The 26,878-nt window shown below is 36.8% G+C and overlaps 1 protein-coding gene and 1 pseudogene across 20 annotated transcripts in view; both read right to left on the reverse strand.

Moving 5' to 3' along the window:
• Positions 1-26,872, reverse strand: LOC128929798 (peptidyl-prolyl cis-trans isomerase A pseudogene; annotated as a pseudogene). The gene has a single exon (XR_013527409.1). The product of XR_013527409.1 is annotated as a peptidyl-prolyl cis-trans isomerase A pseudogene (transcript).
• Positions 1-26,878, reverse strand: part of FHIT (fragile histidine triad diadenosine triphosphatase) — a 1,534,178-nt gene that overhangs the window by 1,009,185 nt on the left and 498,115 nt on the right. The window lies entirely within an intron of this gene.

The following is a 26,878-nucleotide window of genomic DNA, read 5'->3' on the forward strand; positions in this document are numbered from 1 at the left end:
AACTATCGGCCCTCCTTGTCTGAAGGTTCCGCATCCATGGATTTAACCAACTGTGGATTGAAAATACTCAGTGATATGGTTTGGATCAGTGTCCCCACCCAAATCTCATGTTGTAGCTCCCATAATTCCCTTGTGTTGTGGGAGGGACCAGGTGGGAGATAATTGAATCATGGGGTGGGTCATTCCCATGCTGTTTTCATCATAGTGAATAAGTCTCACAAGATCTCATGGTTTTAAAAACAGGAGTTTCCCTGCACATGCTCTCTCTTTTTGCCTGCTGCCATCCACGGAAGATGTGACTTTGTGCTCCTTGCCTTTCACCTTCAGCCATGATTGTGAGGCCTCCCAAGCCACATGGAAGTGTAAGTTTAATAAACCTCTTTCTTTTGTAAATAGCTCAGTCTTGGATATGTCTTTTATCAGCAGCATTAAAATGGACTAATACACTCAGGAGAAAAAAATTGGCATATATACTGAATATGTACTGGCATTTTTATTATCAGTATTCCCTAAACAGTACAACTGTTTATATAGCATTTATACTGTATTAGGTACTATAAGTAGTCTAGAGATAATTTAAAGTAGTCTGTAGGTAATATGCAAATACTATGCCATTTTATTCCAGGGAGTTGAACTTCCACAAAGTTCTGGTATCTGCAGGGGGCCCTGGAAGCAATCCTTCACAGATACCAAGGGACAACAGTACTTGGTGATTTACAGTAGGCCACACATTCTTTTCTCTCCCCATTGGTTTGGAAGTCAGGCATCCTAGTTTTGTTTCTAATAGTGGTACCTGGTATATCAAAAAGAATATTAATATATGTTGAATGAATACATTTTATAACTTTCAAATACTTAGAATATTTCAGTCTACCCCTAGAAAAATGAGAATTTGTCACAAATTTATTTCTGTGGCATGTAAATATGATCCTGGGTTTCTTATTGCTTAGTGTTAAATATTAAGGTATTAAATATTTAATGTTTACTAAAGCATTATTTTGTATGACATATTTTTTTCTTTCAAAAGCATATTTTTACATTTGCATTCAGCAGTATAATTAAAGTTACAGTCCCTTAAATCTCACTTTTTGTTGACTTGGTTTAATTATTAACAACCAGCCACTTCTCTGTTACTGAATTCTTTTGTTGTTGTAGTCGTCGTTATTTAATTTTTACTTCATAATCATAGGCTTAACTCTGCAATCTAGCTAGGCATAAAAGGGAACAAGGAAAGCATGGAACCCAAAGGGAATTGCAGCAACAGCACAAAGTTCATAGCATACTGCAAGCAAATGGGGTGGAGGAGTGCTCTCCTGAGCTATGGAAGAAATGGTCTGATGGTTAAGATAAAAACAAGTCAAACTTATTACAGTGTCCACAGTCAGCAATGATGATCTTGCTGGTTTTGCCTGAACTCAAAGTGCTCCATGGCCTCCACAGTATTGATACCTTCTTTCACCTTGCCGAGGACCACATGCTTGCCATCCAACCACTCGGTCTTGGCAGTGCAGATGAAAAACTGGGAACCATTTGTGTTAGGTCCAGCGTTTACCATGGGCAAGATGCCAGGACCTGTATGTTTCGGGATGAAGTTCTCGTCATCAAAGCTCTCCTCATACATGGACTTGCCACCAGTGCCATTATGGCATGTGAAGTCACTACCCTGACACATAACTCCTGGAATAATTCTGTGAAAGCAGGAACCCTTATACCCAAATCCTTTCTCTCCAGTGCCCAGAGCTTGAGAGTTTTCTGATGTCTTTGGAAGCTTGTCTGCAAACAGCTCAAACTAGACGGAGCCCAAGGGCTCGCCATTGAAAGTAATGTTGAAGAACACAATGGAGTTGATCATGTAGGATGTTGATCATGGTAGGATGGGGCTCCCAGTGGCAGCAGTGTCTGCAAAGTCTCTGTTACTGAATTCTTAACCTTAATTTCTCTCAGTTACCTGGTTAGTGTGTATAAGACTCTCCTAGAGAGACTATTAATACATAGATGGCTACAGTTCATCAGAGTCCTAACTGTTCTAAGCAAATTTTATAGGTTTTATAGCAATATCTTGTACCATAGAGTCTGGCCAAAAAAGAAAAAGAAAAACAATCTGATTTTTACGCTCCTTAATAAGGCCAACTGTTGTTTGTCTGAGTGTGTGAAGGATTTCTTTTTAACTTTATTCTTAAAATAGTTATCAAGTTGTAATGATATAAAACCCTTTTCATGAATGTTGCCTGGAGTATGGAAAGCCCTTTCAGTTTTTGTTTTTTTTTTTTATATTGGGTTTATTTTTTGTTTGTTTCTTGTGCTCAGAAGAGCTTTTATTAATCTTTCATTACTATTTGTGTTCTAATTGCTTCTGCCTCAAGAATATCTATGATTCTTAGATTGGTTCTAGGTTTCCAAGTATGATCTCTATCGTCTGTATTTTTAATCTTCTCTTTTGTTATTTTCATTTTTATTGCACCTGCTCATTTCAACAGAAATTATGAATATTTTTCCCTCTTGATTTTTCTTCTTCTTCTTTTTTTTTCTTGAGACAGGGTCTCACTCTGTCATCCAGACTGGATTGCAATGGCACAGCTATGGCTCACTGCAGCCTCCACCTCCCCAGGCTCAGGTGATCCTCCCACCTCAGCCTCCCAAGTTGCTGCGACTGTAGGTATGTGCCACCACACCCGGCTAATTTTTGCATTTTTTGTAGAGATACATTTCCATGTTGCCCAGGCAGGTCTCCAGCTCCTGAGATTGAGCAATCTGCCTGCATTGGCTCCCAAAATGCTGGGATTACAGGCTTGAGGTACCACACCTCGCCATGATTTTTTTTTAAGTAGTGATTTCTTTTCAGCTTCCAGCACAGACTTTAATAGTGTTATGACATTCTGGTCTCTTTACAATATTTTCTTGACTAATCCATATATTTTTCCAAATAATACTACTTCCGTATAATGTAAATTTATTCTCTCACTTCTGTTTCTATTTCCTGATGCTAACGACAATGACAAACTTCTAAAAATCTCTTCATATTTCTGTGGCATATCATCTTGGGAGGTCAACATGTCTTCTGTCTCTGAGATATGGTTCCCTTTTCCTTGACCATAATGATTTCTTTTTATTTTAGTTTATCATGAAAGAGACAGTGTTTGCCAAGAAAGAGATGAAGATTGTCTTTATGTGTCACTTAAATATAAATCTCTTACAGCTAAATAATATGTTGGTTTATAAAACCTATATCCCAATTTCCAGCATCTAACAGGTTTCCCACCTAGTGTACCTGTTTGGATTGGCATAAACTCTTCTTGTATCTGTGCTGCATCTGTGTTATGAAAAGCAACAATCCCCAGGACCCTCATAGTTTCAGTATAGCCATAGTGCTTTAACTGTGACAGATCCTTATAAATACACTTCCAAAAATATTATTGCCCTATTTAGTAGGCAGGATAATGGCCTTCCAAAGTTGTCTACACCCTAATCCCTAGAATCTGTGACTATGTTAGATTACATGGCAAAGGAGAATTAAAGTAGCAGATGGAATTAAGGTTGCTAATCATCTGACCTTAAAATAGGGAGATTTTCCTCCAGTACTGGAGTGAACCCAATGGAATCATGAGGATCATTAAATCTCAAAAAGAGGGCTGGGCGCGGTGGCTCACGCCTATAATCCCAGCACTTTGGAAGGCCGAGGCAGGAGGCGGAGGTTGCGGTGAGCCGAGATTGCGCCATTGCACTCCAGCCTGGGTAACAAGAGCGAAACTCCGTCTCAAAAAAAAAAAAATCTCAAAAAGAGAAGTAGAAGAGACAGAGCAATGCAATCTAAAAAAGAGTTGACTAGCCATCGCTCATGTTGAAGAGGAAAGGGGGCCACACTCTAAGGAATGCAGGCAGCTTCTGGAAAGTAGGAAGGACAAGGAAACATATTTTCCCTTAGAGACCTCAGAAAGGAATTCAGCCTGGCTGACATCTTGATCTTAGTCCACTAATATTCACCCATTTCAGACTTCTGACTTCCCGAACTGTAAAATAATAAATATATGTCATTTTGAACCTCAACCTTTGTATTAATTTATTACAGTGGACACAGACAACTAATAAATGACTATGTATTTGAGCAACCACTATTTGCATTCTCCACGTACATAGGCAAAAGATGTCTTCATTAAAAGTGATGCTTCACAAAAGTACTTATATGTACGGTAATTCTTGTTCACGTTTCTAATAAGTGTCTGCATGTTTCTGAACCAGGGGAAAGACAGCAGCCAAATGATTAAAGGTCTTCCCTCTGTTTGGCCATAGCATAAAGCAATCGTCTGTTGAAATCGTCCATTCTATTGCCATCAAACACCTCATTAGTAGAATTCTCCACAGGAATCAAGAATAGCTTGACTATAAGAACAAATTTTTAGTGGCTGTGACTTTTTTTTGGCATTTATCTTCTTGAGGATTTTTATAGAGCGTTGAAGCAGTTATAATAGAGGCTACTACTCCAATATGAATTTAATTTCATGAATTCTTCACTCCCTTCTTGGATAAGGTGCTTAACCTCCTAACTCACTCCCTCATGAGTGAATGCAAACTTAAGAAATTATACCTTCATAAAGTGGCCACATTTTCCTAACTGTAAAAATGTTTTTCCTTAAATAGGCATAACTATGGCCTATTTTAATTTTGTATAGCACAAATTTTTCTTGGGGAAGAGTCAAAGACAGTATTTTTAAAAGTTTCTATCTAAACAGGAGGCTAGCAGAAGCAAGCTTTCCATAGGTTCTGATATGACCAAATAGATATTTCTCTACTCACCAGTCTCTGAAAATCCCTGTGTTTGCCCAAGATTTAACTCAAGAGGCTAAAGTCGTGGGTAAATATTAAGAGAGGATTGACAAAGGCATATTAAGTATAAGGAGTAGACTATGCTTTTCTAAAAGAAACACATAATTACAGAGTTAACACAGCAGTGCCGCCTGCCTTGTCAGTGCTGAAGGCCCCATGGCAGCCAGTATGCTTCACTTGACCTTGTCCTGCAAAGTTTCTATACAGCAGATAGAGGCTCAAAGCACAATATAATTTAGTGAATAGCATAAACTCATTCATCCATAAGTACTAGACATTACACCATCACGCTTCTCACTGGTCCAACTATAAAAATCATTTTATGCATGCACATTGGACACAATTGTGCTGGTGGCACAGCTCTTTAGCTAGACCAGCACTGAACAGAAAGAAGCATCCTCTACTACTAGTCTGCAACAGAACCCAGCATTTCCATCACTGCAATCATCAAACTGGATGAAGACTTAATCCCCAGGAGAATTAAGTCAAAAATTGACCTAAGGAGAAGCAGCATTAGCCCTTGTCAAATAAGTATAATTACTTGATGACACTGATTAGTAAAGCTGCAAAGAATACTGAGGAAGTTAAATCAGCTAATTTGGGAACGACCAGAAAGGCAATCTGAACACCATAAAAACATGGGTAAGGAAGAGTAAGATGCTGACCTTTACTGTTTTCTCTGGGCATGATCCTGCCTGGTAGAGCTATGTGTAGGCTCCTCTGAAAATCTCTTTGCACTACTAGCCAATGTGAAGCAAGATGACAAAAAAAAAAAAAAAAAAAAAAAAGAAAGAAAGAAAAGAAAACCATTAAAATGTTTTAGAATTACATAAATGTTTGCTGGTTGCTGTGGTGGACTCTTGTAATCCGAGCACTATGGGAGGCTGAGACAGGCAGATCACCTATCAGGAGTTCGAGACCAGCCTGGCCAACATGGCGAAAGCCCATCTCTACTAAAAATACAAAAATTTAGCCAGGTGTGGTGGTGGGTACCTGTAATCCCAGCTACTTGGGAAGCTGAGGCAAGAGAATTGCTTGAACCCAGGAAGCGGAGGTTGCATTGAGCCGCAATTGAGCAAGACTGGGTGACAGAGCAAGACTCTGTCTCCAAAAAAGCAACAACAGAAAAAGAAATATATAAATGTTTTCATTTGTATGGGAATTTATGAAATAGTGATTAAGAGAACAGGCTCTGAAGTCAAACTACAAGGGTTCAGATGCTGGTCTTCCCCTCACAGACATGTTATGTAAATTATTTATGCTTCATTTCCTGCATCCGTAAACTAGGGATAATACCGTTACCTCACTGGCTGCTTTGGGAGGATCAGCTGTGAGAATTCACGAAAGCTTGTAGCAGAGTGCCTAATGCCTAAGAGGAGTTCAACCTACTCACTGCTGCTGCTAGGGAGAGGCTACAAAGCATTTTGGGTAGGAACAGGGACACTGGGACAAGACTGTCAAGGCTCTGCCATTGACAAGCTGTAATCCTGGGCAGTGTATCTGACTTCTTTGTGCCTCACATCCCTCATCTATAAAATGGAAGTAATAATAACCATTATGAGGGTTGTTTTGAGAATTAAATGAGTTAATATTTGTTAGGTGTTTTGTATCTGGTACATGTTTGACAAATACATTATTCAACTGTACATGAATGGTTTTAAAACCTGTGATTATGGAAAACTAAGGGCTTTGTACAAAGGAATGGAGATAAGGAGAGTGTGCAGCCCAGTCCCATGCTGTTTTCAAACAAAGCAATTCTAGCTCTTTTACATATTTAACTTTTGAGCAAGATTTTTTTTTTTTTTTTTTTTTGAGACAGAGTTTCGCTCTTGTTACCCAGGCAGGAGTGCAATGGTGCACTCTCGGCTCACCACAACCTCCACCTCCTGGGTTCAGGCAATTCTCCTGCCTCAGCCTCCCGAGTAGCTGGGATTACAGGCACGCGCCACCGTGCCCAGCTAATTTTTTGTATTTTTAGTAGAGACGGAGTTTCACCATGCTGACCAGGATGGTCTTGATCTCTTGACCTCGTGATCCACCCACCTCGGCCTCCCAAAGTGCTGAGATTACAGGCGTGAGCCACTGCGCCCGGCCGCAAGATTTTCTTTGAGTAAAGGGTCCTGCTGCAAGGAAGGAATGAAGGAAGAAAGGGAGAGAGGTAGGGAGGGAGGGAAGGAAAGAAGGAAACCATGGATTTAAATGTATGAGTTTCATATAAAATATATCAGTACAGGTCTTACAAAACATTGAATGTTTTTATGCACATTCCCTAGCAGATTTAACCAGACCAGTTTTAAGATTCCTTCTAGATAGAAAGTTCTCCATACTTTGAAAAGTGAATTTCAGTACATTCAAATTTTAAAGACACGACTTCCCACACTTCTTCAGGGTAAACAAAAATCTCAATAATTCTAATTTAACATGCAAAATCCATGAATATTCACTACAGTCAAATGAATAATAAATCACCCCTGGGTTCAAGTGCTTGCCATGCAAAATTGCCTATTTCCTAGAACATCCAGAAATCTGTTTTTAAATTGGTTTTTATTACTTTTGCTCTTGTGATGGTTGCTCTTCAAAGCAACTTGGAAAAATGTGCCATTCTCAGCATTTAGGCGATAAAGGAGAAATGAGGACAGCAGCACACGGTGCCATCGACAAAAGGAAAGGGAAGCCATGGATCAGAGGGCTGGGCTCTGGAAGACAGTTTTTAAATGTCACCAGATGAAATTTATGACATAAAAGGGAATGGTCCTTAGTCATTCTGAGCATTGATATCTCCATGAATAATAAATCTAAGGGCTCTTTATCCATTTACTGGTAAACATTACAACCTTAGGTTGTAGATGTGATTTACTCCACAGATATCAACAAAACAGAGACCCAGTGAAAGTACCACTGGACTGGCCCCAAGTTCTGGAAAATCAATGATATGTGGGAGAACAAACATTTTGAAGGGAAGAGTATTTTTTATAAAGCAAATATTTATGACACTAGCAACATAAGCGAATTCATTAAGATTTCTTTTAAATGATTACCCTTTAGTCTTATCTACATAAAAGAACTCAAGTATACTCAAGTTATCAATTTTATAATTTGATGGAAAGTTACTACTAGTATTTTCCCCAAAATTGGATTGAATTATTAATAATTTACCTTTAAAAAGATATGCAGTATAATTCACTTTATATGAAATTTAAAATATACAAAATTTACAGTGATTACAAGTACCTAAGCTGGTAATAAAGGTATCAATTGTCAATTGAAAATCAATATCAAAGGACAGGATAGTGACTACCTCTAATACGGTCAGAAAGAAAGGTCAGATCAGGGAATTTTCAGAGGACTTTTCAGGGAATTTACTAGGGGTACTAGAAGTACAATGTATTCAGTTGGGTGAACCTTGAGATAGGTGTTTATTTATCTCATTGAGATAGGTGTTTATTCATTAAACTGAGCATATATATCATATGTACTTTTCCTTCACAAATTATATTTCACAATGTTATTTAAAAAGTATGTTCTATTCTGAGGTGACTCTCCAGTCTGTTACATGAGACACACTTATACTCAAAAAGGTGTTCATTTTTTTTCTGAAATTCGAATCTAACTAGGCGTCCTGAATTTTATATGGCAAATGTAAACCAATCAGAATGGCATGGTTAGATTACAAATAATACATATTTTTAAAAAGACAGGAAAATAAACCACAGATAAAATGCATTCTTATAAAGTCTTAGTTATTTCATTTCACATTCTATTAATATGATGAATTTGTGTTTCATGGTTTCTGACCTCCTGTGACTTCTTGTGCCCAGGGACTATAAGCATAAATAGCCTACCTAGACACAAACTAACTTCCTTATAGGAAGGCAAAGAAGCTGATCATTATAAACACAGCATGCCTTTGAACAGGGAGTTTCAAGTCAAAAACAAATCTGAAAAAAAGTTAATTTGCTTCTTTTTTTAAAGCAATGATGTTTCTTTTATTATGTGCATTTGTTTGCACAGTAAAAGAAAAGACAATCAAACAGGTAAAAAGGATGCTGTATTGCTCCCTTATATACACAAAGAATTACACATCTGTCTAACAATGCTAACCACTCTGAACGATAATTACGGATCAATGCTTTTAAAGAATATCCTGAATTGCCCGAAGAAATGGCAAGGAGAATTCAATTAAATTATTTGTAAAAGCCAGAGGATTTTTTTTTTTTTTTTTCCTATCCATCTGCTATTTGAAATGGGATGACCTTTCAAATACTGCTTGCTGTTCTCAATGCAAACTCTAAATAAAGAAGTGGACTGTGGCTTTTTTTTTTTTTCCCTCTCCACCAGGTTCAGCATAGATAGGGCATTTGTACTGACATTCGACACCACTCCAAAGAATGCAGATTTGGCTTCTGGAACATAAAAGAGGCATTTCAGGAATATAAATCAGGCTTTTGTCCCATACCTTCAGTCATGACATTTGCCTCCTATCAGAAAGGTGTGGGGCTTCTGAGATAAGTGTTTGAGAACAAGCTACATGAAGTAATTTACTCCCTGGAGAAACATTGCAAACCTCACCCCCAAACAAATGGCATAAAGTAAATGTGTTAGTGAAGAATCCTTTGTTAAACTACCTATGACAGGGGAGCTAAACAGAAAAGGTCAGATATTTAAGTTAACAATGGGCTCAAAACAGACCTTCCAACAGGTCTCTCAATAAACCTAGATTATCAACTAACAACTTGCAGTATTTAGACTATTAATAGTAATAAGCCATGCTTTCTTCACTGAGTCTATATATATATAGTACATTGTTTTATTGCTCCCCTACTCCTTTTGAATTTTGAAGCATTTCCAGGTTGGTCCTTTGTGTTTTGCTTTCTCTTTTTAAGTTAGGATTTTGGACAAAGTTCCATGTATTTTTCTTGATAAAAATGTACCAAGCACATTTCAAAAAGTTCAAAAAATACAGAAATATAAAAAATAATCTATTACCACATCACCAAGAGAAATTGACTCTTAAGAGTCTGGTGTTTATATTCCCAACCATCTTAAAACATAAGTGTATCACAAATTTAGATGATATTATATAACAATCAAAACTAATCAACTGTTTTATGAACATCTTTCTATGCCATTAATAAAAATCTATACCATCATACGAAAATTTTCATTAGACCTTTTAAATGTTGTATGGGTATCTGTGAGTGTGCATAGTTGTAAAATGTAACTTTTAAGTGGATTTATTTAAATACTCAACTATTTATGAGTACATAGATTTACAACTTTTTTCATTCTTATAAACAAAACTGAAATTAACATCCATACACGCATCTTTGCAGTTATTTCCTTAGTATTACTCCCCAGAAATAGTGTAGCTGGACCAGAAGGTATAAACATGATTAGAGCCTTTTAGTTAATATTGCCAATCTGTACTACAGAAAGTTTACTAAGCAAGGTAGGTAGATTTCCCTAAACTATGTAATACTGAGAAGTATCAATTTTTTGGATACTTGTCAGTGTGAGCAAAAATCTCATTATTCCTGTAATTATGATTACTTTGATAACTAATGGGGCTGAGAGTTTTACTGGTGTTTTATAACTCTTCCTTTGTGAATCATTATTCAGATACTCTTTAAATGATAATTTGTATTTTGAATTTTGGCCCATTTTTCTATAAGGTGAAAGCATTGTCTTAAAGTACAATACCATTAGGATTTAAGATAAATACGCACACACACACACATACACACACACACACACAGAGGCACGTGCACGCCACATACATATATAATGAGAAAATATGCGACAGAAAATAATCATTTTAATTTTAAAAATAATAAATACTCAGCATAACAAATTAAACAAAAATACACATATTTGCCAGGCACAGTGACTCATGCTTATAATTCCAGTACTTGGGGAGGCCAAGGTGGGTGGATCACTTGAGGTCTAGAATTCAAGATCAGCCTGACCAATATGATAAAACTCTGTCTCTACTAAAAATACAAAAAAGAAAAAAAATTAGTCAGGTGTGGTGGCACACTCCTATAATTCCAGCTTCTTAGGAGGCTGATACAGGGGAATTGCTTGAACCCAGGAGGCGGAGGTTGCAGTGAGCCAAGATGGCACCACTGCTCTCCAGCCTGGGCAACAGAGCGAGACTTTGTCTCCAAAAAAAAAAAAACAACACACAGATATGTATGTGTGTGTGTGTGTGTGTGTGTGTGTGTATAAATTTGATATATATGTATACACATAAAATAAGTCAATAGTCTATTTCCAATTCCATTTTCCATTGGTAACTAACAAAAACAAACAAAAAATAGAAACAATTACTTGTTTATCCTTCTACATCTTTTTCTAGTTTTATACCAGTATAAACAAACATAAATTTTGACATAGAGTCATTCTTTGCTTTCTAATTTCAATGGTCTTAGACCATTCCAGTTAGTCAAATGATTAGATGCTACCATATTATGGACATGCTGGACATCACATATAGATGTATTTAGTTATTATTCTTTCCATAATATTTCATAGTATGGTTGTAGTATAAATATATTTAACAATCTCAGTATTCATGTGCTGTCTTTATGTTAATGTTATTTTTCTTGATTTGTTTTGGTTTTTGCTACTACTAACAATGCAGCCAACATCTATAAATACACATTTTCACATCAGAGATTACTGACCCCCAAGAATAAGGTTGCAGAGTCAAATAGAAAGTATACGATTAATTTTGATAAACACATCCAAATTTAGCAATAGATGAAAATCTTCCATTTTTAAGCACCTTTACCAAGCATGGATATTATCAATATTTTCCAATTTTGTGAACTACTTGAATGGAAGAGTATTTATTTCATTGTGATTTCAATTTGTATTTCCACAACTACTAGTGAAGTTGAGTAGAGTTGCATGTCTATTGGTCACTTAAATTTTCCCTCTGTGAATTCCCAATTAATATCCCTGGCCATTTTTCTCAAATACGATATATAACTGTATACCATCAGTGTATAAGAATTCCTATTTTTCTAAAATTTATATTGTTTAATGTTGTACATTCATATATTTAATTCATCTGAATTTTTAAATTTTTATCGTAAAAAATAATGGTCTAACATTTACAACTTACTGATGAAAAGCCAATTTTTATAGCATATTTTATTATATAAACATACATTTCTCCACTGAATTGAAAAGACCTTTTTTTTCCTCTCTTTTTTTTTTTCTTCTTTTTTTAAGACAAGATCTCCTTTTGGTGCCCAGGCTGGAGTGCAGTGAAGTGATCTCAGCTTACCGCAGCCTTGACTTCCCAGGCTCTGGTGATCCTCCCACTGCAGCCTCCCAAGTAGATGGGACTACAGGCGTGTACCACTATAACTGCCCACTGGGTTCTCCTTGCCTGCTGCCTAGACAGAGCCAATTTATCAAGACCAGGGAACTACATAGAGAAAGAGTTCAATTCACCCAGAACAGGCTGTATGGGAGACCAGAGTTTTATTAGTACTCAAATCAGTCTCCTCTAAAACTCAGGGATTCAGACTTTTAAAGATAATGTGGTGGACAGGGAGTCAGAAAATGGGAAGTGCTGACTGGCTGGGTGGAAGATGAAGTCACACGGAGTTGAAGCCCTATTCTTATGTTGAGTCAGATCCTGGGTGGGGGCCACAAGACCAGATAAGCCAGTTTATCCATCTAGGTGGTGCCAGTTGATCCGTGGAATGTAGGGTCTGCAAAACAGCTCAAGTACTGATCTTAGGTTTTACAATAGTGATGTTTTGCTTAGGAGCAATTTGGGAGGTTTAGAATCTTGCAGCCTCCAGTTGCATGACCCCTAAACCATAATTTCTAATCTTGCAGCTCGTTTGTTAGTTCTGCAAGGCAGTCTGGTCCCCAGACAGGAAGGGGATTTGTTTTGGGAAAGGGCTGTTTTCATCTTCGTTTCAAAGTTAAACTATAAACTAAATTCCTCCCAAAAGTTAGTTCAGACTACACCCAGGAGTGAACAAGGACACCTTGGAGGTTAGAAGCAAGATGGAATCCATAAGGTCAGATGTCTTTCACTGTCATAATTTTCTGAGTTATAATTTTTGCAAAGGTGGTTTCACCACCATGCCTGGATAATATTTTACATATTTTATACAGATAAGGTTTTGCCATGTTGCCCAGGCTGGTCTCAAACACTTGAGCTCAAGCAATCTACCCATCTTGGCTTTCCAAAGTGCTGAGGTTACAGGTGTGAGACACTGCATCCAGCTGAAAAGACACTTTTACTGAATATTAAGTTCATATATTTGGATCTGTTTCTCTTTTTTGTTTCATTTATAAAATGTTCTCATGTCTAACAATTATACTAGATTTTAAATTCCTAGAAGAAAGAGTAAAAATAAAATCTTTTGCCATTCTGATAAATTATATTAACATATCCATTTTACAGGAATGAATGACATTTTATAATAATGGAAACTATTAAGGAATATGAGTATGACTTTTCTGACAGATAGTTTTATCTCCATAACATGTTTCTTTTTTCTGTATAGGCCTTTCACCTTTTTTGTTAAATTGTTACTAAGGATTTTATATTTTTTGTTTCCAAAATAATTTTTTTCTATTTATATGTAACTAGTTATTGAAAATATAAAGAAAAAACGTTATATATTTACTTTGTAATCATCCAGCTAACATGTTTGCTTAGTAACTGTGTAACGGAGTCATAAATTCTCTGAATATCACATGACAGTGAAGAGAACTGTTTCATTTGTATCCTTTTTTTCTTTGCTGAATTTTTTTGTTTGATTACAACAAGCAGAACCCGTAACAAAGTGCTAAGTAACAGTGCTAACAGCAAATATTCCTGTGTATTCTATCTGATTTAATAGGAGTGGCTTTTATATTTTACTGTTTAACGTAATGTTTGATGATAGGTCTTTATAACTATTCCTCATTGTGTTTAACTTCCTTCTATGCCCATTTTATTTAGCATACTACTAGAAATTTCTAATACATTTTATCGCATTTCTTACTGGTATGCATATTGAGTTGAATAGAGTCCTCCATAATTTATAGTCATGTGGAATCTCAAGTGACTTTATTTTGAAAGTGGGTCAGATATAATTTGTTAAATTACAGTAATTAGAGGTCATAAGGGATTAGAGTGGCCCCTACCCAATGACTATTGCCCTCATAAGAAGCAAAACCAGAGATACAGTTAGACGTACAGGGAGAATACCATGTGAAAAATGAGGCAGAGACTGGAGTAATGTGTCTGCATGCCAAGAAATGCCAAGGACTTCTGGCAGCTACTAGAAGGTAGGAAAAGGCAAGTGAGGGCCACCCCTTTGAGCCTTCAGAGGCAGAATATCTCTACTGGTACCTTGATTTTGAACCTCTAGCTTCCAAAACTGACAGGCAGTAAATGTCTGTTATTCTAAGCCACTCAGTTTGGTAATTTGTTATGGTAGTTTTAGGAAATTAACAAAGCATATGTTGCATAATTATATTATTTTAATCTTGTAATTAATGATATAGATAAATTTCCAGTTCTGAACCAGTTTGTAATTTTTGAAATGAAGCCTATTTTAAACACTTTATCATGTTTTTATAAGCAGATAGATACAAGTTGCTATTTTTAATTACAAATTTCCATATATGAAAATAAAGTTAGCATAAAATATTTCACTAGTGTTATTTATCTCAAGTTTTGATATAACATTATGCTACATTTGTACAATTTAGCCCATTCTATTTTTCTCTATAGTCTTGAATTATTTAAGAACCATAGGGACTATCTGTTTTTTAAAGCTTTCATATGTTTATCCTTTTATCTTTAAAAGTACCTGTTTTAAAATATCTAACTTACATGTAAAACTATCTGGGCCTGGTGCCTTTTTTCTAGTGGTACATCTTTAATAATTTTCCACTTTCTTCTATGATGATTGGCATTAAATCAATTTTTATTTTGCCTATTGGAATAATATAATATTGAATGTATATGTATACATTTCTAAAGAATCATCATTTCTCTTAGATTTGAAAGTGAATGGCTATAACAATTTTTTAAAAATCTAACCATACCAGTATGGATTGGTAGAGTTGACCAAGAAGCTAGGAGTGTACATACAGTCTTTTACCCAAATGACTACACATGCATTGAATCAGAAGAAGACAACTTCCAAGAATAGAAAAAACCATTCTTCACTCACAGGAATAAAAGTAGTTCTCATCACTAGTTAGAACCTCTAAACAAACCAAAGCAAATGTTTTCATTTGAATCATCAGGACTGTCACAATAAAAGCTAGATGGTTGGTCCTCAAGTCATTTAATACTCCCCTAAAGTCTTATCAAAAGTATGCCATAATGTTTATGACATTTCCACTGAGCTACAATAAAGCTTCTATTTTTTTTTTTTTTTTTTGAGACAGAGTTTCACTCTTGTTACCCAGGCTGGAGTGCAATGGCGCGATCTCGGCTCACTGCAACCTCAGCCTCCTGGGTTCAGGCAATTCTCCTGCCTTAGCCTCCTGAGTAGCTTCTATTTTTTTAAATACTTGACAAAGTAAAAAATATATATTTTTCCCTCATACCTGCACATATTTTAAAATATCTTCAACTTTTCCACAAAACAATTTTCTCTACAACTCTCCCAGACTTCATAAACATATTCTTTTATTCATAGCAGATGGAGGAAATTAGAGGAACATATTTGCTCTAAAATCATTAGTGCTGCATCAGCACTTCCGATCTAAATGGCATTTCAAGGGGTTATTGTTACATGGAGCAAGACTTGCTCTAGGCAGAAAAAGACATAAAAACAACTTGAAAAATGAACCCTGTTTTTTTTTAATAATTCGTGTCTGCATCTTAATTTGTTGAACATCATTCTATTTGGATTTTAAATACAAATCAAAGGAAGAACAAACTGATCCAATTCAGGGTCATTCATACCTTGCTTACTGGTCAGTCTCTGATTAATCATTATAGCTGCTTCTTAAAAAAATAATGCTGTTAAAGCTTACCCATCAACTACTTGATTCTCTGGAAGACTGAAAACATATTCTTACTTCTCAGAGATATCTGAGAGGCTGATAAGTCTGCTCTTCAGCCTCATGAAATGCCTTAAAGAAAACTATTTAACCAGTGAGCTTCACATGACTGCCACTCTTTCCAAGAGCTAAACATTCTTGGCTGAAGAATGAAGCAACCTATGGATGCTTCTTTAGCCCATACTCTATTAAGTCCACTGTGGAATTAAAAAAAAAAAGTTTAAGATCCTACACACCTGGAAAATGTGATCCTGCAGACATAAGAGAAGCCACAGAGAATGATACAAGACAGCAACAATCATACTTTGTATTTCTACAGTGCATTACAATTTTCAAACTACTTTCATGACACTTTTCTTATTTTATCCTCAGAGTAAATCTATAATGGAAGCAGGATAAAAGAGGAAAGAGACATAAACACAGAACTTCAGAGATGAAAGTTACATTAAAGACATCAGTAACCTTCCTTACAGATAAGAAAATGGAGACCAAAGGGAAATAAGAGCCTTCACCTTGTTTCCGAGCCAGGTAAGCAAGGCTAATGAAGTGAAGGCTTGTCACCACAAGCTGCAAAAAGGAGTCACAAAAAGAAGATAAGAAAGAGAAAGATGATGGAAATAAAGGACACTAATTTGGATTTAATGTAACTTTTTTTAAAAATAAAAAAGGAAAAGCAATTCTATCGAATCCTGGTTTGAAATTCCATGGTGGTCTCTAGGGATCACCTGGCTATGGTGGTTTTATGCCATTACCAGATCCCTTAGAGAAAAATGCTATTTTGAAATTCATAGTTTCCAGTAAATATGCTCAAGCCTCCGAAGAACATACTCCTGTAGGTGTAAATGGTGTATACACATATACACAAAAGCTTGAAAACATTACTTAATTACTGAACAAAGTCTAAACCTTCTATAGCTCAGTTAAGAAGGTACACATGCATCTCACACCCACCAACTCTCCACCTGTCCTCCACTCACCAGCCCAGCAAGTCCTAGCTGATTCCCTTAATGCTGTGATCTCTCTATCATGGAACATGGGTTGAAAATCATCTTTCCTTTAAATGAGAATATATTAGAACTACATATATTTTTTGTTACAGCTGTCTCAAAAATATATTTCAAGCCATAAATATATTTCAAGCCATAGGCTATTCTCCTGGAATGTTTTATTTAACAGACAATCGCCATTTTCCACAACTCAGTCCAGAATATTCTTTAACATCTGCATCTAGGATATTATCATAATTATAATATGAGACAGCACTACATGGATGAAGCTAGAAGCCGTCATTCTCAGCAAACTAACACAGGAACAGAAAACCAGACAGCTCATGTTCTTACTCATTAGTTGGAATTGAACAATGAGAACACATGGACACAGGGAGGGGAACATTATACATCAGGGCCTGCTGGGGTTTGGAAGGCAAGCGGAGGGAGAGCATTAGGACAAATACATAATGCATGAGGGGCTTAAAACCTAGATGACAGGTTGATAGGTGCAGCAAATCACCATGGCACATGTATACCTATGTAACAAACATGCATGTTCTGCACATGTATCCCAGAACTTAAAGAAAGTAAAAACACTAAAAGCGGAATCAGTATTTTAAAAAAGAAATTCAAAGTCGTGGTAAAAGATCACATCAGGGTTAGAGGGCAAATCCCTGTGTTAGAATGAACACTTAATTATTATCAGAATGCACAATAATTACCTTGACATTTTAAAACAGCGTTTTGTCACCTTTTAAATGTCTGGGAATAGAGAAGGTGAAAACATCATGTCTGACACACTAAGGAAAGTTTCATAATTCTCTTCAAAACGGAAGAACAAATATCTCTATTTCCATTCCAGATCTGCACAATATATTCTTGCATCCCATTTGGTCTGATTCATTTACATTTTGCTGAATTCTGTTTCTGTTCATCACTCAAAAGATTTAAAAAATTCAACAACATCAAAAAGCCATCAAAAGATGCTTTCAGATGAAATTGCAAAGAAAATAAGCACATGAATTAGGGAAGCAACTTCCAAGTTATACAACTGTGGCACTTACATCTTTTCTCATTTTGTCCGAGAATTAATTGTACTGCTGAAATTAGACATCCAGCCTGCTCCATGCAGACAGGAGCCCAAGCCGGAAGCCAACTCTTTGAATAACAACACTGCCTTCTGATTCTTTTCACATGGCTACATTTTTGACATTTCCTTCAATATTCTACCCGGTTGCAGTGTGACTATGACAAAAGATTTCTGTAGGCATGACTGGCACCTCTGCGGTAAGTGGCAGGGAATGGAATAGGCAACGATTCCCTTTAGTAGCTCCAAAAAGCCCACAGGCACTCTGCAAACCTTTTGCATACATGCTCTCAAGTAAAGGATGTGAAAAATGGAAACCGTGATGACAATTTTAATCACCTGACAGATGATTCTATGATCTACTATAACTTTATAGTGGCAAAGCCACAGACACACAAGACTGACAGGCATATACCCTCTCTCTGCCTCTAAGGCTCTTAAATGTTTATTTGGGGGTTTACACCTTAACATAGTATTTATTGAATCGATCCAAGGATACATTATAAATGACTAAATCTAACTAGGTGGAATTTTCTTGGTTATTTTTAATTTTTAGGCTTAAATTATTTTTTTAGGCTCTAGAACTTTCTCCCAGGAGATGTCAAGTGTCAGTAATCAGAGAGAGCCCATCTACAGTCAGCGCAGCCAAAAGTTCTGCCTAACAAGGCAGCAATTCGAGTCCAGCAGTCTCTTCTGGAAATACCAATTATTGCTCTGTCTTCCCTTTTGAATGTCTCCTTAATACAAGAATGACATATCATTTTTATCCTATCAGATTAGAGAATATTATTTAAAATAACACTCATAGTTGGCAAGAGTGCAGAGAGAGACGCACTCCTAAAATGATGCTGTGAGAATGTAAATTGGAATAAGTTTTTGGAAAACAATCCAACAATATATATCATGATGTTTTATCTTCCTGATATTACTTGGGTATACTATCCCATATTTTTAGTCTTCAAAAGCCAGAGTTTTAAAACTCGGTAGGGCATTTTGTTATGTGAATATACTATAGTTTTCAATTAATTTTAGTTGATTTCAATTTGGAGTATTATAAATAATGCTCCACTGAACATCTTCATAAATACACATTTAACTCACATTCTGTTTATTTCTTAGGATAGATTCCAAGTGAAATACAGTGGTTGGCAAGGCTTATATTCAAGTATAATTTTATCCCTGTAATTATGTAATTCGTATCAGCAAACCAATTCCTAAGCTAGAATTCACCATCATTTACTAGGAGAAAGATCTTTGGTAGTAAAAGCAGACCCTACTTACTTACATAGCCTTACTAATGGGCAATTCGCCAGAGAAAACCAAACCAGAGAGCAAATATGACTGAGTAACCATTACACAGAAAGAAGAAATCAGGTCCTACCAAAAAGGACGTTCATTTCCAGTAATGGCAGCAGCCTGCTGAGTTAGTTGTACTCCACCCCAGAACCCCTTCCCAAGTTCGTTGAAATGTGACACCCATGACATATTTTAACCATCGCTGGTTTGCATGAATTTGCCTTTCCTTGAGACCTGATAAACAATCAGATTTGTTGAACTGAAAAGCCAGAGTATATTGAAACCCTACCCTCTAGTTGGCAAACTTTTTACCTCCCTAGTGAAAAGCTTGAGTACAGAAGTCACTGTCTGGAGGCTGTTCTAAAGGAAAACATGATTGGCCCTAAAATTAAAATTAGGAGCCAATTAATGATGACATACCCCTTTTTAATCCATCACTTTGCAATATATTTAAAATGTTAAGACTCATTGTTGGCAATTTTGGGAACGGTACTTCCCAAAGCTAATTCCATGGGGAAAATGTTTTCATGGTCAGAAGAATTTGGGAAAGAGTGAGAGTGGAACAAAGTTCAAGTTGAACTTTTAATGTGCTGTTACCAACTGTGAATCTCCATGGGAGGCTCTAGCTAGTACCATTTGTAAACTTCTTCAACCACAAATTATTCCTGTTTTATGTTGCCTTTTGTTTCTGGCAACTGGGTTTCTATAGAGCATAGCAAGGGAGAGCATTCTCTGGAACATGCTTTAGAGAATGTTTCTCTAGGTCAGCAGTTCTCATTTTGGTCTCGGGACCCATTTACACTCCTAAACATTGTTGAAGGCCGCAAAGAGTCTGTGGTTATGTTGGTTATATCTATGGATATTTACCATGTTAGAAATTAAAACAGAAAATTTTCAAAACACTATGAATGTATTTTTAAATGACAGTAATAACCCATTACATATAAACATAAGTATTTTCCCAACAAAAGAGCTTGTGAGAAGAATGGTGGTATTTCAACATCACATTAATATTTAGCTTATAGGAGACAGGTGGATTTTCCTATCCATTTCTACATTGTGCTGTGAGTATTTTTAGGGTTAAAGTATGCCAAAAAAATCTAGAAGTAGTATTTTAATAACCTTTTCAAATAACTGGATGTTCTTCTCAAATACTGCATCAAAACTTGACAAATCGTAGTTTCTTTAAAAGTTAGTTGCATTGTAGAAACTGAAACCACATCAAGAAACTTTTAGTGCTGTTAAGTGAAAATCTATGTTCTATATGGCATTTTGAATGGATCCTTTCGCCATGCAAAATTTTCTAACAGTACACTGCTCTGGACAAAAATATTGGGTCACTGGATTATGCCAATCTTCCAAATGTTGATACCTTTCATTGCATGATGTAAAAAAGAATTACATTTGTAATATCATCATTAACCTTATTAGAAAAGTCTTCAATTATTGGGAAGTTGTCAAGTTCATGGTGGCATAGCCAAGTTTTCCAAAATTTGAATTTTCGCTTGGAGGCTTGAATTTTAACTCTGTCAACAAATACTGCCCAATGGTTTACTTCAATCGACAGACTCACTTTGTGCATTTTAAAGAAAATAGGGTAAATATCTAAGCTTGCATAATTATATTTTATATTCCAATGGTTCTTTCTTATAGAAACATAGTGTTCCATATAAAAGGTAGTTGGTTCATTTCACAACTCAGTCTCACAAGTGCTTTTCCTTAAGACAACAACGATACGTCAGCATGCAGCAGTGCTTTCTGCATACTTCCCATTTTAGCACACAGAATACAAAAAAAAAACAATCAAAATACAATTTGATTAATAACTTTCACTTTTCATCAAGGATATCCCCAGAAGAAAATTGGCTTTTTATTTTTATTTTAAGCCATAGTGCATGACAGTAAAAAATAAAAGGCCAAAAGTACTTGTTCAGTGCCACTGTCTTGATTCATGCTATGGTGCCAGTAGTTTTAATAAATATTACTTTTGCATCATTAACAAAAATATTAACATAGTAAAAAGGAAAAAGAGCAACTTAGCATTACAGTAACATAGTTTCTACCATGCAGACTCCCAGAAAGGATTTCAAGGATCACCAAGAGTCTGTAAAGCACCCTTTGAGCACTGTGGTTCCAGATTCAAAATGTGGTCTTGGCTGGGCACAGTGGCTCACACCTGTAATCCCAGCACTTCGGGAGGCCAAGGCAGGCAGATCACCTGAGGTTAGAAGTTCAAGATCAACATAGCAAAACCCTGTCTCGGATGAAAATACAAACAAATTAGCCAGGTGTGGTGGTGCATGCCTATAATCCCAGGTCCTCAGGAGGCTGAGGCAGGAGAATCACTTGAACCCAGGAGGCAGAGGTTGCAATTTAGCCGAGATCATACCACTGCACTCCAGCCTGGGCAACAGAGTAAAACTGTCTCAAACACACACACACACACACAAAACAAAACCTTAGCTTGAAACACAAACAGCTGCACAAAAATATTTTCTTTCTTTATATCTTTTTTCTATAAGCCTTTTTCTATTTTTAAATATTTTTGTTACTTTTTAAACTTTTTTTGTCAAAACTAAGACAAAAACACACACACCCAATTAAACCTACACCTGGATGGGATCATCAATATCACTGTCTCCCACCTCCACATCACATACCACTTGGCAGGTCTTCAGGGGCAGTAACAGGTGTGGAGTTCTTGCCTCCAAAGAAAACAATGCTTTCTGGAATAATACCTCCTAGGGGACTTGCCTGAGACTGTTTTACTATTATTTAATAAGTAGGAGAACATGCTAAAAAATGACAAAAAGCTTAGTATAGAGTTCATAAACCAGGAATCATCATTTGTTACCATTATCAAGTATTATGTACTGTACATAATTGTATGTGCTACACAATTGGCAGCACAGTAGGTCTGTTTACACCAGCATCACAAGCATGTGAGTAATTCAGTACACTATGACATTAGCACACTACAACGTCACTAGGTAACAGAAACTTTTTAGCTCCATTATAATTTTAAAGGACCAGCCTCATACCTGCAGTCTGTCATTGACCAGACCACTGTTACATGGCACATGACTGTATATACAACGGAATACTACTCAGCATTTAGAAAAAAGGAAATCTTGCCATCTGCAACATGAATGAACCTGGGTAACATTATGCTAAGTTAAATAAGCCAAACATAGAAAGACAAATATCATATGATCTCACTTCTATGTGGAATCTAAAAAAGTTAAATTCAGGAAAGCATGTAGTAGAATGTTGGCTGCCAGGGGCTGGTGTATGGGAGAGGAAAAAAATGAGGAGGCATTGGTCAGAGGGTACAAAGTTACAGTTAAGTAAAATAAGTAAGCTTTGAAGATCTATTATCCAGCATAGTGACTATAGTTAATAATAATTTATACTTGAAAATTGGTAAGAGGTTAGATCTTAAATTGCTAAGAGAGTAGCATTTAAGATCTGTTTTCGTCGGAAAAATGTATGAAATGATGGATATGTTAATTAGCTTGATTTCATCATTTAGCAATGTATACATATATCAAAACATCACATTTTACAATGTAAATATATACAAGTTTTATTTGTCAGCTATACCTTAATAAAGCTGTGGAGAAAATGCATATTCCTGAAACCCACCATGGGCCTACTCAAACAGAATATCTGAGGAGGAGGCAGGGCTACCTGGGCATCGGCACAGGTTGTACACTGTATACTTCGCACAGAGGTATACAGTTAGTGAAGATTTAGGCTTGAGGTTTGCATTTTAAACATATTGCCTATGTGAGTCTTGGGTACAGTAGAACTTGATAAAGTGTTCAGCAGTTGTTCTTAAACTTTATGTGCGTCAGAATTACCTGTTTTAGGGTAGAAAATACAAATCTCTTCATGCCATGCTTGACCTACCTAATTAGAAACCTGAGCATCTGTATTTTGAAGGAACTACATAGCCAATCCTGCCACCTACCAAAACGTGAGAGCCATTTTTCTAGACTAAGAATGGTATAGCTGTCTACGAGAAATCAACTTGACAAAAACTGAAGACAACACACACACGGCTTAGGAAACTCAGGCATCATTTGGACACAGTCTATTCAACAGCTATAAATTTGTCTTTTAAAATAACCCATTTTTTAAAAAAATCCAACTTTTCATAGTTTTCTGTTATAATACTTGTTTTTGCTCTGTAGGTATGGTATTGGATCTCAACCTTGTATGTTATTACACCAACATCTTGAAATTTATTTAGCCATATTTTATGGTTTTATATGAATGCTTACTATACATAGTCTGATTTTTTTAAAGGTTTTATCTTATGCAAGATTCTTCAAGAGAAAAGACAAACTTAGTTTACTGTCAAACTACCAAATTGACTCAGATTTTTAAAAACCATTCAAAGTTTCATGTTATGCACTTAACATAAAAAGTGACTCAATGTAAATGTCATGTCTGGTAATGATCCTATTCTTGGGATCTTTTACATGAAACAGAGTGGGCAGGAACATTCTATGGCTGCCAAAATAGGATTAAACACAAAGAAACAAAAGCACAACTCACCCCTTCCAGACAACAGGGAAACATGTAGACAAATCAGTGATTTTCCTTCCAGCTAACCACTGAAGTAGAGACATGTATTGTAACAATTGCAGGGACACTGGACTTAAGGAAAGGCAAAATAAAAACTAGGTTACAATGTTGTCCTAGATGCGAAAATGCCAACTCTGCCAGTCACTCATGAAAAGAACACAGCCCCAGGCAACTGATATTGATACATTTAAAGATTATAGTTACCTATGATTACAGAACAGCATTTCATAAACTTTATGTCAGACAGAACAACTTTTTTTTGAGATGGAGTCTGGCTCTGTCACCAGGCTGGAGTGCGGTGGCACTATCTTGGCTCACTGCAACCTCTGCCTCCCAGGTTCAAGTGATTCTCCCGCCTCAGTCTCCTGAGTAGCTGGAACTAGAGGCACTTACCACCACGCCCAGCTAATTTTTTTAAAATTTTAAGTAGAGATGGGGTCTCACCATGTTGGCCAGGAGAGTCTCGATCTCTTGACCTCATAATCCACCCACCTTGGCCTCCAAAAGTGCTGGGATTACAGGCACGAGCCATCACACCCAGCCAAGACAGAACAACTAATGGACTGTTAAGAGTTGGGAGAGAAAAAAAAAGTTGGAGGTCATTCTAAAGTCAAATTAACTTAAAAAAGCATGAGTTATACAGAATTAAACACATTTTTGACTGTGGAACTTCTCAGAGCCCTTCTGTATTAATGTGCATTACACCTCTTCAAGTAGAAAAAAACAGGCAGCATGTTTCAAACTTTTGATACTTGGATACTTTTTAATTTAGCTTCTCACTGGGCTAGAGTTCCCTGGGACACACCCAGGGAAATATTGACACAGACAGGTCAAACAGTTAAGGCAAACGCTCAGGTGTATACCTGAACTGCATAGAAGAATTTAGATACCACAGAAATGGCAAAGGCATGCCCAACAGCCAGCCCCACTATATCAAGTCCCTTAGCCTCTTTCTATCGGCCACAGCTCTGAAAGAAAGATGATGCTTATTAGTAAAGTGCCTTGGGATGGTTGAGCAAGAAACACTAAATAAGAAGCAATTATTACCCTCATTACAGGGTAGATGATCTAATAAACCATCTCAATTACTTACAAAGTTTGGAGGCCTGCTATTTTTTTTCCTTTTAACTACACTCCAATTTGACCTTAAAAATCTACACTAAAAGGAACTTACATGAAATATCCTGAAACCATAACATAAACTTTCTGATTGGACCTCTGTCTGCTTGCACATTCTCAATGACTGCCAATTGCCTACAGATAAAATCCAAATCTCTTATCCTGCTGTACAACTCTCCATCTTTCAGGAGCTGTAGAGTTTATGATTAAGATCATGGTCTTTGTAGGCAGACAGACATGGTTCACGTGAAGGCTCCAGTCTACTACATCTGAAATTATTTCTCTTCTCTAAGCTCTAGATTCTCAAAGTATGGTCCATGAACTGGCAGCATCCGCATCATTTGTGGCTTCCTAGAAGTACAGAAATTCAGGTTCCATTGAAAACCTATTGAATCAGAATCAGCATTTCAACAAGATCCTCACACTATAGTTTGAGAAGAACCACACAAATTCTCATACCCTTTGACCAGCTCATCTGCAAATTGGAGATAAGAGTAAAACGGGAGATGGCATTCATCTTCTGCTCCTTTGAATCCATCCTCAAGTCCTAAGGATTTTATCATCTATATATCACTCAAATGTGCTCACTTCTCTCTTTCCCTTCATTACCTTAGGCCAAGCTATTCTCATCTCTCTCCAGATCTCCTGCAGTGGCCACTCAACTCATTACAGTGCATCTCTTCTTGCTTCCCTCTATTCTGTTTTACTTACTGCAACCAGAGAGATCTTCTAGGAAAAGCAAATGTAATCAGAACTTCCATTGGCTTTCAAAATAAAGGCCAAAAGCCTTTTACAGAACTACAACCTCTGTTGAGGTGGTCGCTTCCCACCTGTAAATATTATCTTGTATCATGCTCCACCTGGTTTCCTCTGCTCCAGAAGCACTGGTAAATTCTTTCAGTTCCTTGAACTAGCCATCCTCCTTCCCAATACAGAACATTTGCAAAACCATCCTCCTGGCCATCAGTGCCTTCCCCTCGACTCTATCTGGACCCTCACTCTTCCTCAATCTTTAGATGTCAGCTTAAATGTCATCTCCCCTGAAGGTTTTCCCTGAACCTCCTCCCCAGCAGCCAAACACACTGCCTGACCTGTTGCCTGCACCCCATAAATATTTGTTGAATAAATGAAGGAATTAATGAATGTTCATTCATATGGTTATTGTGACAATCAAAGATTGAAACCTATAAATCATTTAGAACAGTGCCTGGTAAAGAGGAAGAGCTCAATGTTGTACCAATGGTGATATGTTTTGAATATGAGTCCTGCTAAAAACTAGACCCCAAGCAGTATTTAACAGGGGACAATTAGAATCACCTGGAAAATACTAAACTTCTCAATGTCCACGTTCTGCTACAGACCAATTAAATCAGAATCTCTACAGGGTGGGACCCAGGCACCTGAGGATTTTTATACTCTACAAGAGATTCCAATGTGCAGCTAAAGTGTGACTGCTTTACCCTTTGTCTCACTGTGGTCTCCCAGCCTTCCAGAGGATAGCATACTAGTGTCAAGAAGAGTCCTCATTACTCACAACATGAGTCTATGGCCCACAGAAAGGGACAGTAATGTGAATACATGTAGTAAAAATTCAGCAATTCATTTACCCTGGCCCCATGACAGTAGCCAGATGGTGGAACTCTCCATCTATTACCCAAGCCAGAAGGAAACCTTTCTGGGAAAATCCAAGTTGCCTGAACTGCTGTTGGGAGGAAGTAGAGTAACACATGAAGATGACTCTGGTCCTTTGGGTTAAGTGATGACTTAACGAAACTCATTAGGATTCCATTATAAATCTGTCATAACTGTTTTGTTGAAGCCATTGCTTTATGGGAGCAATTAATTCCAACTGCTAAGAAAAAAAAAAGGTGAAAACTCCTCAGTGTTCAGTCAGGCACCAAAAATTGGTGAGCTGAGAAGCATCTGCCCTTAC

Source organism: Callithrix jacchus, chromosome 15, assembly GCF_049354715.1.
Source record: "Callithrix jacchus isolate 240 chromosome 15, calJac240_pri, whole genome shotgun sequence".
Taxonomy (NCBI): domain Eukaryota; kingdom Metazoa; phylum Chordata; class Mammalia; order Primates; family Cebidae; genus Callithrix; species Callithrix jacchus.